Below are 20,755 nucleotides of genomic sequence, written 5' to 3'. Positions count from 1 at the left end.
AAGATGCTTATGGCAGGAAAGGACATGTGGTGAGATTCAAATGTGGTATTTGGCAATTGTTTTGCCTGTTGGCTAAAGTGAAATCTTGAATAGCAATGCTGGAACATCTTGTAAATGGCCTTGTCTATTTATCTTTCAATCTGTATACAAAGAGGAAACTTTGTGAACTTTGCATTCTGAGAAGTGGACACAGTGTTTTGAGTTTCTGTGTGGTTGGGAGGGCGGTATTAGTACACATGAGTGCTTTTATGGCAAGGCTTCAATATGTTACTCAAAATACAGGTCTGCCTGAAGGTTAACATGGCACTGTTTATGCTGTTAAAATGCTACAGTTCATCATGAAAGTAGAAGAAGTCTTGAAAGCAGGTTAAGCTGTTTGAGCAGTGAAACTAATAAATGAGTGCTGTATTTGTATGTTTGTCCTAAACTCACAAACACAAGGCACAGAAGAAAAATGTCCATTCTGTAATATATGTCTTGTCCCAAAGGATCACAAACTAACTATGGCTACAAGTAGAGTTGACATTTTGTGGTCTGACATGTAGGAAGGAGGAAGAAATGTAGCACACGTTTCTGTGTGTAGTTAGAAGTATTGTTCCTGTGTAAAAAGCAGCGGTCAAGCATGAGATGACCATTCAGGGGTGGTGGCTCCTCCGCTAAGGCACAGCTTTAAAGCAGGGCAAAGGAAAAAAAAATTATAATAGTGGCCGTCCATTATGATCATTTTATTCTTACTATTGCAGTTGCACTGCAGTGCAGCCCCCCTGATAGGGCGGTTCGGGCTGGCCTCCCCTGATGTCAAAGCAATAGGAGGAGTGGTGGCTGCACCTAAAGTGTGCCTGAAGGTTTGGCTGGCCGTCTCTGGCCTTAGTGGAGAACATGCCCAGCCTCCAAGCCCCTGTCTGAGCGCCGAACCACTTGCTCAGACCAACGACAACTCTTAAGGCAGCGTGGTGATTGGTCAGGGGATTCTGAGAGGCTGGGTGCTTTCTGCTGGAGAAGACACGGCGACCGCGACCTCCAGGTACATTTTCTTTTCTTTTTTTCTTATTTATTATATTTAATTCCGCTCCATGACCCCCTTTCTGCCCCCCACGCCCGTTTGGTAGCAGCTGCTACCGTGGCCATTACACTCTCAATAGAACACCATGGATAAGAAAGTTGTATGAGATAGTGGTGTAGTAGCAGGGTTAGACACATGGACTGGTTGCCGGAGGGGATGCTCAAATATAAAGTTCTAACTTCGGATCTAATAGCACCACAGGGTACCTGGAGATGTTCTACATTTCATGGAATAATTTAATCAGTTAACACAACGGTGCTATTGGACATCTGGGTATAATTTAGGTTGGTTTGGACTAAAAGGTCATGGATGGTTGATGAAATATAGTTGGTCCTTATCTAACCTTTTCCCTAATACACATAATAATTGCTGTTATTTACAACATTCACAATCGCTCCAATGCACATGACGTGTAGACAAACAGTGTGCAATAAATAATCATATTGCATAAAACACCAACCTTTGTATCTTCCTGCTGACTTTGGAATACCGGGTAGAGTTCTATATATAACACCTGCAGGATTGTCTGACGCGAAACACTCCCACCTACTATAGCATACCTCAGAAGTAGAGGAGTGAGAAACACCTGACCGCTTTCCTTTCCTCCAAAAAGGCAAGAGTTTCCTTTCAGGGTTTTTTATATCTACTGGTTTGACTGGAACTCGCTCCCCATGGATCTCCACTGCAACCCGACTTTTCCTTCCTTCAAACGGGACCTTAAACTTTTGCTTCTCAACAAGTACTTCAACACACGCACAAGCTGCTCCTATGTTTCCCTCATTGACTGGCTCCTTCAAGACGGGCACCTGACTCTTTACCTCCTCCCATGCTCCGTCATGAGCCACGGTGGCCGTGTGCTCTGACCGTTGCGCCGTGTCCACGCGGGGATAATTCCCCTGCTGTGCTGGGCGTTCCATTGGAACGGGCTTGGTCGTGACGAGCTCAGCCACCGTGGATAGGTAAGCCTATCCAAAGGGGACTTTTCTATGTTGACTAATAGTGTTTTGGTACCCCACCCCTTTGGTTTGTGGGTCCCTCTCTTTAACTAGAGAGCAGTGGTTCTTAACCTGTGACTTGAGGACCCTTGTAGTTCCACAAAGCCTACTCAGAGGTCCGCGACTGCTGAGAAAATGGACTAATATTAACAGATTAATAAAGTGCATGTGAATAAAGTAGCAAAAGGTCCAACTTAATTTTTTTTAATATATTGTAAATTTGAAAGAATTTTAAATTGGAAGCTAAAAATTAAGCTCACAGTGATTTGTGATAGCAGTCAGTACAAGTGCATCCCGCAGAATACAATATGGACGATATAATATGGACGATGGCATCATTTGAATTTTCCAACTTTCCCACTAAAATTAAAATTTCTGCTTTTTTTTGCATTTGTTCGGGAATTAAATTAAATTATTTAATAATTCAGGTATATCTTTGATTAATGCTTTTGTTGAGGTACTGGGTTTTTAAGAACCGGCACAGAACCTGTAACCCAGCGGTGTCAGGGTACACCCAGAGACCTTGAGTCCTTCCTGATTTAGACCACAGAAACTCAGAGTCTTCTAGGTGAAGTCAAGGATCGATTTTATTGGCTGCAACCAAGGTAACAAGTGTCCTAGAAGTACAACACACGGGGAAGTATATTCTCAGGAGACTGCTTCAATTCACAAAATCAGGCTTCTCTTCTTATACAGAATTTTAAGCTTCAGGCAAACATTCTTGGTTTTACGGTAGATCATTGACATATTTCTAATACAAAGAAAAAGCAGAGTCATGATGAAATGTCCATATTTCACTTCGTTCAGCCCGCAACAAATCACCCGGCAAGGCCCAACATTTCATCAGATATCGTTGGACCCCCAATAAAAACGGGCACCTCCCCATCATAAAGCAAGTGAAGCAAAAAGAGTGGAGACAGATGTGAGCAAGATACGGCAGGTGTGTGCGCGATGAAAAGGTTTTATGGCCTGTTGAGCCCTGATGCTATCTTGTTCGGCCACTGGGAGAGGAACTGTCCTAACAGGTTCGGCCTGGGGCAATGGTTCCAACTTACACAGGTCATAGGAAAGTCGATTAAGGTGTACGTGTCCTTTTGGGATCGAATTCAGCTGGATTATAAGCCTATGTAAAGGGCAACTCACAAAATGGCTGCCATACATAAAATGGAAGCCGAGGGTTCTGAACGAAAATGACGATTTCGAGGTGAAATCGTCACTCGAATAGGCTGAAAATGCTTGTACATGGTGTACTCGTCATTTTCGGTCTTTTGATACTAAATTCGTCATGTTTCGATGAAGTTTAATTCTCGAGTCCAGAATTTATTATATGAGTCCAAGATTTTCAGAACCACAAACCCTCCTTTTGCCCTTACATAGGCAATTAATCGATCCTCATGTTAATCTGAGTCCAGATCTATATTCCTAAAGTCATTGAGATGTTGCTGTAACATCATTCTAGTACTTAGTTCATCTCTTGATACAGGTTTCCTTACACATGATGTGACGCAGAGGCCACATATTGCAGGAGCACACTGTATGCACAGACAGAACAGGAAAAGAATGGCTAAAACCATCCCAATGACCATCAGAATTTTCCATCCCCAGACGGATATCAGTTCCCAGAACCATCCCATTAACGACCAATCTCCTTTATCCACATGAATAGATTCGGAAATCTTATGTAGTTTGGAGATGGCCTGGTACACTGTTGGAGCGTTATCAGGGATGAAAACACAGCAACTCGATTGGATCAATCTGCATACCCCACCTCGGTCTGCAAGTATGACATCTAATGCGACCCTGTTCTGAAGGGTCATAAGACGATCCGATTGGAGCTCAGCAGTCAGGTTACTAAGGGCACCAGCAGTTTCTATTACGGTGGACTCAACTACCCTTGTCAATTGCCTTATGTTCCTGCTGTTAGCCATGGATCCCCCGAACGGCAGAAAACCCTTTGCGAAGTCCCCAAACTCTTGTCCTGCAGTGTCTTCTTTACTCAAGACACCTCTAACTATCCTTGTCCTGTGGTAATCTGCCGCTGCTGTGTAGGTGGGAGGCAACAGGAACGAAACAAAACATGAGCTCGAAAAGTCAGGGGGCAACCATGTATAGGCTCTATCATGGCAGATGAAATAGGTACCCTTAGCTGCTAAAAACGCAGGGGAGATCTGAGATCCAAAAACATACGTTTCAGTACAGACACTCTTCCCTAACTGAGCTCTGGGATTCTTGCCAGTACCTTGCAGACACAGGTGACCCTGATGGGGCACAATCCAAATCGGGGAAGATATCTTAGCTTGCTGTTTCTCACTTAGAATAGCTCCATATCCGGTCACGTTCCATCCTACATAGGCACGTATCTCATCTTCGGGGGTAGTTTCATAAAAAATACCATCCTTAATCATGTCAACTATACCTTCTTTGACTAGAGCACTATTCTTAGGGTTGTCTTTCATAGAGCGTAGGGGGTAGATTTCACGTGCATATATGAACATTGTTCTGTATGCCCACACAGAACCATTGTGGCTAAATGGCAGGACCAGATAAGGGATACCTTTATCCGTTGTGTGAGGCATAAGACCACACACCCAACAGTTAGTCGTGTTCATTACAAGTTGGTGTTGGTGTAACAGTTGAACAAAGGAGTTATTAATGAACTCTAATCTTCTATTGGATTTGTGGTCAGGAAGAGGGTGGAAAGAATGAGAGGAAACAGTAGGAGGAGGTATGGGCGATACAGTGGGTGCAAATGTTACACGAAAAGAGAATAAAACATAACTTATTAAAAATATCATCACACTGAATAGCATAAAAATGCACAATATTATACAACTTTTCTTTGTCATCACTTTACATAATTTGCGTTTAAAGTTCGTTGGTTTGGCAGGTCTCTCCATCTCGGAAAACTCCATCCTCTCTAAAGTGCTGCCCGCGGTGGGAGGTTGACTCTGCTAAGGGATGCTTCTGTCAGTCTAGGGCAACTCCCTTGGACCAACCAGAACTACCGACCTAACGTCGTCAGCTGCACCCCAAAGACTTTAAGCAACCGCAGCCCTAGCAGCGGAACCCGGATGGCGGTTCGAAAAACAAAAATAAGCAAGTTTCTCAGATGGGAGAGCTGCACTTTCAAAAAATGGTGTTTGGAAGGAAAAAAGAATATTTTTTATTAGTCCATGGGTCTTGGTCTCAAATTGCAAAAGAAATCGCTTTTATTAGTTCGTATTTCTCGATCTCAAATTATACCGTTGTCTTCCAGGTACTGTTTGATCCTGGAACAAGAGCTCAGGCTCTGTAGTGTTCAATCGCTTGGATGGTGGCACAGCCTCGTGCGAAATGTTCTCACTTTCACGTTCAGAGTCAGTTCTTTTTACACGTGCATCACTGAAAGGTAGGTGACGTGGCACGGTTTCAGTTTCTGAGTCAGCGACACCCTTCTGGACCCACTGGTCATAAGGCAGAGGTAACGTAATTCTTTTGCAGTGGACCCCGTGGATCCAGTTGGCCTTCCCCTCCACTCGAACAGCCGATCTTGTGGAAAGAAGGACGAGGTGTGGTCCGGTCCACCTGGGCTGGTCGTTCTTAGTTCTCTGGAAGTTTTTAACAAGGACCCAGGAACCAGGGTTGATGGAGTGGCCTGGAGTCCCAGAGACCGGAGGCAGGGTGTCGTGAACCTGTTGATGCAAAACACGTAATTTAGCCGTCAATTCATACAGATAATCAAGCAAAACAGGGTGTTCAAGCTCGCTGAACTTGGTGGGTCGTGGCACTCCCTATATGTTGGCCGGGCGGCCAAAAACGATTTCGTAGGGGCTAAGTTTCACTCGTGAGTGCACAGTCATTCTGGTGGACAGGAGTGCTAAGGGTAGAGCATCAGGCCATTTAAGACCTGTGCTCGCTTGGATCTTGGCCAGTTTAAGTTTTAGAGTGTCGTTGTAACATTCTACTAATCCAGCTGATTGGGGGTGATTTGCAGCGTGAAACTTCTGATCAATACCTAGTCCTTCACATACTCTCTTCATCACTCGACCCACAAAATCACTTCCGTTATCAGACCAGACCATTCTAGGCATTCCGAATCTGGGGAAGAACTCTTTCACAAGGGCTTTCGCTGTGGATAAGGCAGTATTGTCTTTTAAGGGGTATGCTTCTACCCATCTCGAGAAGGCACAAACAACAACGAGTACGTATTTTAAATTGTTGCACCTCTCCATGTGGATGAAATCTAGCTGCAAAACCTCGAACGGATACGTAGGAGGTGCAAAATGACCAGCTGGAGTTGGGGTTCCCCTACCAGGATTGTGTTTCAGACATACCATGCAATTCTTGACGACATTCTCTGCACACTTGGGAATCCCTGAATTCTGCCATACTGGGGCCAATAACTTGCAAATCCCTTTCACGCTGATATGAGCCATTCCATGGGCCATTGTAACCACTGCAAGCACATATGCACCGGGTAACAACCATCTCTGATGCTCTGATAATTCAATACAACAACCATTCGCATCCATTTTACCCGTACTTTCTCTCCACGTGCTCAACTCTTTCTCTGTGGCCTCAGCTTGAATGGACTTCACACTCTTTATCGTGTCTTCACACATTCCAACATCACCAGTCCATCTTGCAGGGCCTGCAACATACATTCGGCTCATCACATTTCTTGCAGTTTCTTTCGCAGTTTCGCCAGCAAATGCATTCCCACGACCAACATCATCAGTCACCTTCTTGTGAGCACTACATTTCACAACCGCCACTTGCAGAGGTAAGGTCAGTGATTCAAAAAGCTCATTCACCAACTGACCATGCTGAATCTTAGCTCCATGCGAAGTCAGGAACCCACGTTCTCTCCACAATCGTCCAAAACTGTGAGCAACACCAAATGCATACTGGCTGTCGGTGTAGACAGTCACTTTCATTCCTTTCGACAACACACATGCTCTTGTAAGTGCAATTAATTCTGCTGCTTGAGCTGAATTATGTGGAATACGTGCAGTTTCAACAATTGTATGCAAAGTCGTGACAGCATATGCTGCAGTCATATCACCATTCGGAAGCTTGAAGCATGAGCCATCCACCCATAATGTACCATCACATTCAGCAAGGGGAGTGTCATAAAGATCAACTCTTCCTTTCGTCTCTTCTTCAGTTCTAAGGAAACAGTCATGCTGTTCTGAAGCATCTGATTCCTCTACAATTGGCAACAGCGTAGCTAGGTTTAAAGTACTGCACCTTTTTATGTGCATATGACTCGCTAATAATGTTAATTCGTAACCTGACAATCGAGCACTAGTTAAGTGCTGTGTCTTGGTTCTATTTAACAACGTGTCTACTGCATGTGGGACCATCACGACTAGTGTATTATTCATTACTAGACCAGCAGACTGTCGGATAGAAACAGCTGCTGCCACTGTGGCTCTTAAACAACTTGGCAATGCTCTAGGTACCGGATCCAAAGTCGACGAAAAATATGCGCATGGACGTTGTTTGTCCCTAAATAACTGAGTCAGAACTGACAATGCACAACCTTCCTTCTCATGGACATATAATGTAAAGGGCTTACTGTAGTTGGGGGTACCTAACACAGGAGCCGAACATAATGCTGTGCGCAATTCAGAAAAACTTTTCTGACACTCTTCAGACCAAGGGATGGGATTGGGTGTGTCTTTACACGTTAATGCCACCAAAGGTTTGGCTAATAACGAAAAATTTGGAATCCACTGTCTACAGTACGATGTAATGCCCAAGAAAGCACGCACTTCTCTCTGTGTTCTTGGCACACTCAATTTTGCTATTGCCTGTATTCTTTCTGGGGTCAGTTTCCTTCCCTCCTTCGATAAGAGGTGACCTAAGTAGGTCACTTCTTGTCGGCAGTATTGTAATTTTGAAAGTGACACCTTGTGATGCAAATCACACAAATGTCGCAACAATGACAATGTGGCTTTCTTACATATTTCCTCAGTATCTGCAGCAATGAGCAAATCATCAACGTACTGTACAAGAGTAGCTCTTTCAGGTAAAACAATCGTATCAAGCTGTGTTTTTAGAGCTTGACTGTATATTGATGGACTTTCACAGTAGCCCTGGGGAGCGCGTTTAAAGCGGAAGCTGCGTCCTCCTAAACTGAATGAAAAAATATCCCTGCTCTCCTCAGCTATCGGGATGCTGAAGAAAGCATTCTTCAAGTCAATCACCGAGAACCAAGTGGCAGAAGCTGGAATCATAGTCAGTAATGTGGTAATGTCGGGGACAACTGGGAATTGTGGCACAACGATCTTATTCACCTCTCTGAGATCAATCACAAATCTGTACACGGGTGGCTGAGATGGATCAGTGCGTTTTAAAACAGGCAGAACAGGACTATTGCAAACGTTGCCTCTTGTCTCTTCAATCACATCTTTTTCAATCAATTCGTAAACGATCGCTAGCAAAGCTTTTTCACCTTCACTAGATATCCTATATTGGGGAATTCGTGGCATTTAAACATTGGCTTTCAATGTTACAACATATGGTGGTATTTCTAAAAGACCCACATCATTAGGACCAGCGGCCCAAAGAATATCTGGAAGAAACGATAATTCTGCTGTAAGTTTATCCCTTGATAAATACATTGGAGAAACCACTTTCATACCTAAAGTAAGTTGTACTCCTGAAGGAGAACAGTACAGAGTCGCATACAGTCTTTTTAACAAATCCAATCCCAACAAGTTTTCACCACAACCCGTTGTCAGGATAAGGGGTGCTTCTAATTCACGAGGACCAACAGAAAGAGACAAAGGGTCAGAAATCGGATTTCTAACTGGGGGGCCAGAAAAACCTACAGAGACATTCATTTCGCCAGACAAAGGTGCGCCAGGGAGTTTGGAGTGCATAATAGAACTCTTTGTAGCACCAGTATCCAACAGAAAAGGTTCTGACACACCTGATGTAATCACCTCAACGTATGGTCCACTCTGATCTACTGGAACTGAAACAACTCCCTCTCTTTGTCTATGGCTGTCCTAGCAATCATTACCTTCCCAATGCTCATCTTCTGTATAATAATCATCAACATAGTATTGAGCTGTCCTGTCAGATGCATTATTTTGCTGATCGAATTTATTCATAGAATTTTGTGGTGGAAGGGGACGTGCGTTCTGGGGGACGTTTCCACGTCCTCTACCTCTAGGCGCTTGCTGAACACCACGGCCTTGTGTGTTTGAACCACCATTTGCGCGCTGTAACAGAATAGGGCAATTATACTTGAAATGACCCTCTTCCTTGCAATATGAACACTGGTTGGGGCCTACAGGGACACGTGGCTGAGTATACTCGACTCTTTGCGAGTTCCTCTGATACTGTTGAGGCTGCTGAAAATTATTCTGGTAGTTATTCTGACCACTATTATTCTGATTACCACCACCACGTGGCGGGTATGCTTGCTGTAACAAAACCTTCGTTTTCAACTCCTTACTTTTCTTTTCTGCTCTGTCTTTCTCGTCTTTGTCTCTATTTTCGTAGTACTATGCTGTAGCTAATATCTGCGCTGAAGACGACACTGCCCAAGAACTTTCTGAATCCTTTAACTTTTTACACAATTCTGGAAGAAGATTGTGCACGAATTTATCGACGAACAATCTCTGACCACCTTCTGTGGTCATATCTTGACCACTGTGGTCGACAAATGTCTCTTCAAACCTGGTGAAGAAATCTGAGACAGTTTCATCTTTCTTCTGCTTACATGCAGACAACTTATCCCAATTTACACGTATTGCAGGCATTATCGTTATCATGTAATCAACTATTTTACCAGGAAGTTCGGCTACTAAAGGCTCAGGCTTAGCACCACCAACTTGTCGGGCATCTGCAGCAGCAATATTAGCCCATGAGTCACCTAACTCCTGATCATGATCTGTATGACGAATCTTACCCCATAAAGGCTGTGGAACTACATTTCCAAATAACATATCGATATCGGCTAAATTCATTATACATGACCCAGCAGTTTGTGACAACTCTTTATAATACCCTGCAGGATTTTTACGCGGATCAGGTAATGTCTGTTTAAGGGCTAAAACTTCAGCTCGCTTCCATGGGACATGTACCCACACACGCTGAAAGTGTGGCAGAATAGGTGGGTCAACAGTTGTATCACCCTTTCTCCATTGTGGGGGAACTTCTCTCATGGGGTATTGACGAGCCTTTTTCCTACTAGATGCACCATGCTCAGATTGTGATCCAGAAGTGCTCCCCTTACTCCGATATGATAACAATATTTCAATTGCTCTCTCGACATCGGGACCTATGATCATACCCTCTCCAAACTTGAACCGTACACGACACAACTCTTGTGGGTTGCATTCCAGATCATTGTCTTCCAAATCCTCGCAGAGGAAAACACACATCTGCTCAAAAACATATCTCTGCGTCGGTGCTTCCCACTGCCGGAAGACTTCCATGACAGACTCTACATCATACTTTACAGTATCCATAACCCACTTATGAGCTAAACGATTCAGTGAGTCTCTCTCTTGATAGTCAGGCAGTTGACTTCGCAACTGTCTTTGTCCTGTGTTAGGGGTCGTATTAGGCGACCCGAGAAAAGGTGAGAGAATATTAGTAACAGTGTTGGCCTTTTTCTGCCGAACGGAAGGAGACACTGAAGGAAGAACAGGTGGAAAAACGGGGTGAGATAAGGCAGAAGTAGAGGCAATAGCAGAGGGAGCATTAGGAGAAATAGAAGGGGCACTAGGCAAAGTCGTAGAAAGCACAGGTGAGGTAGATGTGGTCGGTGGGCCTTGAGGAGGCTGCACCGAAGGAGCAGGAGGCAATGTAATCACAGGTTGTGCAACTAAGGGTTGCGGAGGTGCTGTAGGATTTTGTGCATGGGGGGTGGCGAACTTAATAAATGCGTCATTAATGGATCTTTTTCAATGTTTTTCGCTGCATCTTGTTTAAGAGGCGGCAAAACTGGATAGCATTTATCAATGATCATTTTACGTTGCCTGTGCAACTGCTCACTCATCTGTTCTTCTTCATTGTCTTTAAACTGCATAGCAGCTTGCATTACGGAAATACCCCTTTCTCTCTTATTTTTCTTCTCTAATTTAATTTCCTTCTGTTTGGCTTCTTTACGCCATAGGCGGAAAGAGTCAAACATCGCCGGCCGGGCTTTCTTTTTGAAAAGTTTAACTTCGAGGTTATCTAAGATTTCGGTATCAAAGCTACCATATTGGGGCCATTTTAAAACACCATCTTTTCTGGTGTATTTGATCCACACTTCATCGTATGTCATGGGGCCTACTCTGTGTTTGACATATAACTCGTAAGTTGGAGTTCCAACCGGAGGAACCGGACATGAGTCCTCCAATCGGGAGTCCCTATTATTACAACCAAGACAAAACAAATTTCCAAGTCTAAGACTAGGCATCTTCGCTCTCTAGTCTAGTTCCAAACTTCAAAGGATTATCGATTACGATATTTCTCGTGAATACACGAGTCCTTCGGTTTTGGTGCTTGCAAGTACCAACAATTATCCCAAAGGATACCCAAGACTAAGACCAACTAAGGACTGGGAGACGCTCCACTTATACTTAACTGAGATATCGATGATGTCACCAGAAGACTCGTCTTAGTGTTTCGCTCTACCAAACTTCAAGGGTCCAAATCAGGGCGATAGCCAGGGCAGCAGTCCTTCATAGCCGTCGGGAAGCGAGGAACCTCGCAGCAAAGACCTTCGGACCACGTCGACATGCAGGGGTCGATGAAGTGGTTGGCTGTCCTCCGGAATTTTCACACGAAGCTCCTCACGAACCTCTGGCTGGGCTGGTACCGCTGGTATCGCCCCGCGTTGGGCGCCAGCTGAGGTACTGGGTTTTTAACAACCGGCACAGAACCGGTAACCCAGCTGTGTCAGGGTACACCCAGAGACCTCGAGTCCTTCCTGATTTAGACCACAGAAACTCAGAGTCTTCTAGGTGAAGTCAAGGATCGATTTTATTGGCTGCAACCAAGGTAACAAGTGTCCGAGAAGTACAACACACGGGGAAGTATATTCTCAGGAGACTGCTTCAATTCACAAAATCAGGCTTCTCTTCTTATACAGAATTTTAAGCTTCAGGCAAACATTCTTGGTTTTACGGTAGATCATTGACATATTTCTAATACAAAGAAAAAGCAGAGTCATGATGACATGTCCATATTTCACTTCGTTCAGCCCGCAACAAATCACCCAGCAAGGCCCAACATTTCATCAGATATCGTTGGACCCCCAATAAAAACGGGCACCTCCCCATCATAAAGCAAGTGAAGCAAAAAGAGTGGAGACAGATGTGAGCAAGATACGGCAGGTGTGTGCGCGATGAAAAGGTTTTATGGCCTGTTGAGCCCTGATGCTATCTTGTTCGGCCACTGGGAGAGGAACTGTCCTAACAGGTTCGGCCTGGGGCAATGGTTCCAATTTACACAGGTCATAGGAAAGTCGATTAAGGTGTACGTGTCCTTTTGGGATCGAATTCAGCTGGATTATAAGCCTATGTAAAGGGCAACGCACAAAATGGCTGCCATACATAAAATGGAAGCCGAGGGTTCTGAACGAAAATGACGATTTCGAGGTGAAATCGTCACTCGAATAGGCTGAAAATGCTTGTACATGGTGTACTCGTCATTCTTGGTCTTTTGATACTAAATTCGTCATGTTTCGACGAAGTTTAATTCTCGAGTCCAGAATTTATTATATGAGTCCAAGATTTTCAGAACCACATTGTCTCTAATTTTGTGTATTGCTTTTCAGTTCAAATCATCGAAGTTGCTTAAGCTGGGGCCCTCAGTAATGACTCAGTGTGGGTCCCCAGATTCCAATAATGGGTCAGTGGGTGTGGGGTGGGGGGTCGTCAAACACTCCTCTACCCTCCCTATACATGCACCTCACCCTTCCTTCACACCCAAGCCATTCCTTCTCACTCAATATGCTTTCAAGACACTCAAACCTTCATGACCTTCATGACCCCAAAACACCACATACTTTCCCGTTCCTAAATATTGCTTAACTGCTTCTACCCCTTGCTGTCTAATTTCCAACAACACCCCTGTAGTCCCATTCAACTGCTGACGTCAGGGAGCTATGTTTTCATTTTACACAGATTTGTCATTTTACACTCCATACTAGTGCATGTCCTGCTGCTTCTTCTCAGTCTACCACTCTTCCTCTCACTGTCTCTCTGTCTTGTGATCTCTTTCTCAGACAGGTGCACTCCTTGATCACTCATGATTCTTTCTTGTTCCCCTGTGTCTCTCTCCCACGCACCTTATCCTCTCTTGCCGCCACCCACACCCATACCTAACTATTTCTAGGCACCACTTCATCCAACACCAATAAATGCATAGTTTCAAGTCTTTCTCTTTCTGTCCACTCCCCCTCCAAGATGTCTACCATGTTGTATCTAGATTTAACATTGAGGCCACCCAGGAACTAAACAAATGGTTTAATGAAGACCAAAAGTTAGTTCTATACTTCTACGATTGGTGCCACCTTGCGTCTCCACGTGACAAGATGGCAATCTTGGAAGTACAGAAATTACAGTTCCAAGTGCTACAGGATTTTCAAATGCTAGTGTAATTTTAAAAGTGAAGCTAATAGCTTCAATGTAAGAGCATTGGCAAAGTGAGACTGTTGGCACAGGAATGTCCCCTGCATGGTAAATGGGGTGTAACCCTTCCCTAAGTGAACCAACTGCATGTGATTCCTGGTACTCTAAAGTTTAGTGGCCTAGCTCACATGCTAAGCAAGAATGTGCATTGATGCCTAGGCCTTTTATTTGCTTGAGGTCCCAAGCCTGGTTCTGATGCCTTCAGGGGCATAGAAAACAATGTAATCAATCTGGCATGGGACTACTGACCTTGTTATGGATTGTCGACATAAACGTTGGTTGAAGCATACTTTTTAAAAATCCTGGCACAGAACAGACCTTGTTTTCTTATTCACAAGTGTGGCACCTACTTGCTCCACTTGTGTAAAATTCAACTTACATAAAGCACCCAGATCCTTGAGCTGACATTCAGTGTGCATGTCTAACTGCCAATACTCCGTGTGTATGTTATTGTAAGATTGCAGAGACTCCATGTGGATGTAAGCATAAGATTGTTGAGAATGGTGGATCCCATTTTAGATTTCTCCTGTTTTCACATGGCACCGGCTAGAGTTTGAGGTGCAGCCTACCCACACAGTGGAAGTGTATTGCCTTTATTTCTGAGTGGGGGTATAACCCTAGACATTGAAGTCTGGGAAGATGTAGACATGGCTGTTTTTAGAAATTCTATGGTGGGCTTTTAGCAGTGGATTGCTGATTAGGCCTTTATGAGCACTTGGGATTCATGGTGAGGGAATGAGGGTGAGTCAGCAGATTCTGTTGTTAGAAGCAGCAAAGCTTCTAGGTAGGGCCTACCTTTTGTCTGTCCCTGGGTGCTCCTTCAAGAAGGCTGATTGCAGCCTAGTGAAGAGGTTTCACGTGTCATTGTGCTGATTTCGTGGGTCCTCCTGCCCACAGTCATATTCATCACTACTTGTGGAGAAGTGTGGCTCAATGGTTAGAGCTATGTTTTCTATCCAATGTCCAGCCGGACAGAGGAAATGTTTATTTTTTAAGATAAACTAAGAATTCAAATGATGAAAGGGAACACAAATCACAGACTGGGCACAAGCCTGTACCAAGTATGGAAGGGGTGAAGACAGTACATGGGGAAAATGACAGGCAAACAGGACTATATACATTACTATTGCCTGAGTTTTTGGCCTTCTTTCCAAGGAAGGTACGGTCCATCGGCATCAGTTACGAAGCCTCATGGAAAAGCGAATGTACCTGAACGGTTAAATCAAAAGCCTATGAGGCTTCTTTTGAAGGGCAAAATTGTGCGGCAGGACGTCAGTTGAGCGTTCCTGTCGTGTTAAAAAAGACCTGTAGACTTTACAGAGTGCCCCGTCAATGTAGAAATTGGAAGTCTGGGTGGTGGGCTGGGTGGTGGGCTGCACGGCTCGGCTGCTAAGTAAAGCAATCCGGGTGGTTGTTGGTCCTCAATGGGACACCAGCGACGGGCTGCAGGGAATACCGTCCGGCATAGCGGGATGTCCCATTGAGGACCAACAACCACCCGGATTGCTTTACTTAGCAGCCGAGCCGTTCAGCCCACCACCCAGCCCACCAAGCTATAAGCTATCCCGCTATGCCGGACGGTATTCCCTGCAGCCCGTCGCTGGTGTCCCATTGAGGACCAACAACCACCCGGATTGCTTTACTTAGCAGCCGAGCCGTGCAGCCCACCACCCAGCCCACCAAGCTATCAGCTATCCCGCTATGCCGGACGGTATTCCCTGCAGCCCGTCGCTGGTGTCCCATTGAGGACCAACAACCACCCGGATTGCTTTACTTAGCAGCCGAGCCGTGCAGCCCACCACCCAGAGCTATCAGCTATCCTGCTATGCCGGACGGTATTCCCTGCAGCCCGTCGCTGGTGTCCCATTGAGGACCAACAACCACCCGGATTGCTTTACTTAGCAGCCGAGCCGTGCAGCCCACCACCCAGCCCACCACCCAGACATCCAATTTCTACATTGACGGGGCACGCTGTAAAGTCTACAGTTCTTTTTTAACACGACAGGAACGCTCAACTGACGTCCTGCCGCACAATTTTGCCCTTCAAAAGAAGCCTCATAGGCTTTTGATGTAACCGTTCAGGTACATTCGCTTTTCCATGAGGCTTCGTAACTGATGCCGATGGACCGCACCTTCCTTGGAAAGAAGGCCAAAAACTCAGGCAACAGTAATGTATATAGTCCTGAAGATGATCCCAGTATATAATTGGAGATAGGGATCGAAACGTCACGTCGACTGTGTTAACAGTACTGCATTTTCTCTCTTGTATTAATTATTGCAGTTACTGTTAGGTTTAGCTTACACAAGATTTGCATTGTTTTGTAAGCATCCTTTCGCTCCACTCTGTTTGCCTGTCATTTTCCCCATGTACTGTCTTCACCCCTTCCATACTTGGTACAGGCTTGTGCCCAGTTTGTGATTTGTGTTCCCTTTCATCATTTGAATTCTTAGTTTATCTTAAAAAATAAAAATTTCCTCTGTCCGGCTGGACATTGGATAGAAAACATAGTTCTTATTTAAGTCTATGCTTATTACTCTTAACCGTATTCGTATGAGTTCAGGACCTTTGTTTACTTGAATAATCATTACTACCCGAGGTCCTCAAACTACCTAAACGGGTCCCCTTGTTGTTCATAACACTCAATGGTTAGAGCGGCAGACCCTGATGCAGAGGTCTAGCCCGGGGCCAGGGTTCAATTCCCGCCTCGGCGGGTCTTGGGCTCAATTTCCTCGGACCTGATAATTCTCTCCTCGGTGCCTATTCCAATCATGGAGTCCCACTCTGCAACTCCGGGCAATAGCTTGCTTAATCTCCACAACGACCCCCACAACGCTAGGATGCCTGGCTTCACCTTGGGGGTGCCCAGGAGTGGGCCATTCACAGGGAAAAGCCAGGAAGGGTTCCACAGTGGAATTCGTACAAGCGCCGAGATACCCCAGCTGGGGTCGATTCGTGCGCTATACAAGTACTTTACATTTACATTTATATTTACATTTACTTGCTGAGAGAGCCGTCAACTATTACAACGATTGTGTCTGTGCTGCAGTAAGACCATGAAATATAAAAAGAAACTATCACAAGCCGTTTCATTGGGAACAGACAGTGGAATCAACATCCTAGTTCTCGTAAATGTGCATATGAAAGTGAGTCCCAAACTACCCAACTTGGCTCCAATGGCAAGTTCTTCAAGACCAAGGAAAGCAGTGCTCTGCAGAGAAGTCAAAGAACCACTGAGATCTAAGGCTGGTTCCCAGAGGTGAGGGGACATCACTTGAAGCCTGTAAATATTGTATGAAGAGCTGTGTGTCTGCCTGCAACTTGAGAACTTGATTTATCTGCTGGGAAGGGAAGAATTATGTCTGCCCCTGCAGGAGCTGACTGTCAATAGGAAGGAGAAGCCCAGATGCTGAGCCAAGAAGACAAGGGCACAGAAGATCTGGCTGTTTGTGGGAGAGTGCACCGAGTTGACCTGAGTCTTCCCAAATAACTCTCAGCCTGTCCAAATGTTTCTGCATTTATTTGAAACAACTCACTGATACCCCCATCATCCCTGCTTTAACAACTGCCAACAGAGAAGGACAACAGACTTGAGGTGACACTACTTTCTGCTCAATGAGACTGGAACCAGCACCATGGATCAAAGAACTGAAGTCATCCTCCGGAAGTGCAGGGAGCTGCTCGATTGGAGGCAAATTTCTCAGATATACTGCTCCTTCACTGGGCTCTGCACAAACATGAGGAAACAAGTACCTACAAGCTCATCTGCTTTTCCTTGAAGATGTGGCCTGCATAGACGTGCTTTTATCAAGCAAGCGGCCAGCATCCCAGGTAAAACAATCGCCTAAACTCAACTTTGACAATGGGCTTTACTACAGATTTGTCTGGGAACCATCGTTAACAGTAAGCTTGCTTAATGAGTACTACCTAGTGAGGGATATATAGACTGACTCACAGGTCATAGAAACTAGGAAAGCTTCTCATCTGCATTCATAGTGAGTCTGCACTTGTGCTTTGTTGTAGCCTACTGACTTCTGTTTAGATAACCCCCATTGCAACTGTATTATTCAACCTTATGGTGAGAAACATTTCTTGTATATAGTATCTTGTTTAAGTGTGATGGAAGTATTTCTCTCAAGATTTTCGTAGGACAACCCCATAAACCCTTGCGGATGTTTGGCCTTCATAGGCAGTCTTTGATTTAAAAAAAAAAATAATTCACGAGTGCCCATTCGTAACTGCTTGGACAACTCTTTAAATTCAATGAAATTGTGGTAATGCAAAGCATTATTTGACCCCATTATTTTAAATATTTCTTCAAGAGAAGAATCTACCCAAAACATCTTGGACACAGTTTGGCTTGCTCGCTTCATGCGCTAGCTCACTTAATGTTTGAAAGTGAGGTGTATTTTATGTTTCTTGCTACACCCTTATTAGACCTGTCAACCTTAGGGTGTTCTTCTCCCAGACCTTTTACCTTTTTGCCTCCTGTTTCTGTTGGCCTTAGAATTCTGTGCACTTTACCACTGCTAATCAGTGCTTGTTCTCACTTCCTAATACATGGTAACATTGGCCTATACCTGGAATATTTAATTTACCTGTAAGGCTCTAGTAAAATGGCGTAGCATATAGCCAAGGCTGGTGAATGAAATGCTACTAGTGGGCCTACTGCACTTATTGTGCCTACCCACTAAAGGAGCCCATGAAAACATGCCTCAGGCGTACGTGGCAGTCAGTATGCAGTTTATTTTATATATCTTTTTATTGAGAACAAGATCGGACAATCAAGACAGCTTACATTCAAGAGCAAACGCAGTGCTCTAACCACATGATGAAGGCAACAAACCTGGATATACATAGTCAAGCGTTACATTACAATTTCAATGAAGCGACGGCAGGTCTACTAAATCCACCCGACCCTCAGATGGCGGAGGATCACATATTCTGCCCCTGTAGTCATTCCATTTGTCCCAGATCTGTGTCCACTTTGCGGGGGCAACCTCTAGATATATATATGGTCTTCTCTGTCACCATACACCAGTCCATATCCTTCCGCCATTCCTTTAGAGTAGGTGGGTCTTGCACCTTCCACTTCCTAGCTATATTCCTTCTGGCAATCATCAGCCCCAGAGTCACCCATATTCACTCCATTGAGGTCAAATATGTTGGGCCCCGATACTTAGGAGACTTATTTTGATATTACAGTCTATACTTTGTCCCATTACTCTCTCTATGCACCCCTTGACCGTTGACCAATACCTCTGGACAGTCATACACTCCCATAGGGTATGATTAAAGGTTCTCCCTCTTGACCACATTTCCGAACACACCCTGCCTCAGTAACATATCCCACTCTCATCAATGTCGGGCCACTGAGGTATATTCTGTTTAGTATCTTCAATTGCACAAGCTGAAGCCTCGAAGAAATGGCCACCTCCCTGGGAGAGGCCAGTGATTCAAGTCACTTTTCATCGTCCAGCCCGCCACATCATACTCCCATTTTGTGCGAAGCCGGAGTATGGGGTCCATATAGTTATTGATCAGTTTTTTATATATTAACGATATGGCTTTTTCCAGGAGGTTCCCATCTAGGATCGTCTTCAAGCTGGGGGGGTTCTGGCAGAGTGTCCCCCTTTTTTAACACTGCCTTTAAGGCATGGCAGATCTGCAAGTACCTATATTATTCAGTGCCAGCCAGGTCATTTTCCATCTGCAGTTGGCTAAATGGAATAACGCCACCCCTTCCATAGATCACCCACCCTTGAGATACCAATCAAGTCCCAATGGTCAAATTTCCGGTTGCGTCCCATATTGCCCAATTGGTCTGTATGCCAGAGTGGAATGGCCTGCGTGATCTTGCCCTCCGATCCCAGTATGCAGTTTTAAACTGCAAATTCGACTTGGCAAAATACCCACCTTGTTCCCTTTTTAATGCTTTTAAATCACCCCTAAGGTAGGCCCTAAACAACCCCAAGGCCAGTATGCATTGTAGTTTAAAGGTTGGACATGAACCTTTAGGTTTTACGTGTCTTAATAGTGAAAAATGCACAAATTCGTTTTTTCACTGCAGTGATGCCTACATCTCTCATTGGAAACATTGGGTTACCTTATTACACTTAATAAGGGACAACTTTTGTTTGAGAGCCGGTAAAAATATCCGGTTTGGTGTTTAATTAATTGTAATTTAAAATACTTTTTAATAGTGAAGTCGGATTTTAAGGCACAATTTAGAAAATGCCACTTTTAGGAAGTTGGCAGTTTCTTTTTCTAACCATTTGGTGCCGGCAGCCTGCTTCCTGGTTCACATGAATAGGTGCAGTTGGCTGTATTCCTCCCACACAGCCACAGAATAGAGGGACTGAATGTTGTTAGGATGGGCCGTCCAAGCAGGACGGGGACAGAGTGGTGCACACAAAGACTGGGACTAGGGCAGGGAAGCGGGGCATTCTGGACACTTCTGAGAGGGGAAAACTCTATAGGTCTATTTTACTTCAAAGCTGGAACCAGGTATAAAAATAGGACCCTCAGACCCACTATTGAGTTCACTTCTGGACATGCAGAAGGATTCTCAAACGACTGCCCGGTGGCCTTTGGCCTGCTGTGTACTTTAGCCGACTGCTCTGCTGCACCAAGAGGACTGCCCTGCTGCCCGAAGCTGGCTTTGTGCCCTCAGAGAACTGCCCTGCTGCTTGAGACCTGCTTACCTGCTTTAACCCAAAACTTCTAGAGTGACTCCAATGGCTAGTTGGCTGGTCTCCCGATCAGAGCTTCAGGGACAGAAAAGGCTTCAACCATCTTGAACCATCCCCTGGGCTCAGCCTGAGTGAGTCCTGACCCAACAACTGGTGTCTCTCCAGTGCTGAACCCTTAGAAGTGGTGTTAAAGGTGCCCAGATAGCCCAAACCCAAAACTTGAGACTAAAAAAACTTTCAGTCAAAAAGTGCTCCGAGAACCAAGAGAAGACAGAGACCTACCTGCTTGCCAATCTGCCCTAGGTGCATCACTGGTTGGCTTGACTTTGAGGCAGCTCCCGCTTCATTCTTCTCCGCAGCAGCACGTCTTGTTCAGCAGCTCC

The sequence above is a fragment of the Lissotriton helveticus genome, chromosome 7, assembly GCF_964261635.1.
Source record: "Lissotriton helveticus chromosome 7, aLisHel1.1, whole genome shotgun sequence".
Lineage (NCBI taxonomy): Eukaryota > Metazoa > Chordata > Amphibia > Caudata > Salamandridae > Lissotriton > Lissotriton helveticus.
The sequence above is the reverse complement of the archived record's forward strand: the minus strand, read 5'-3'. Positions refer to the sequence as shown.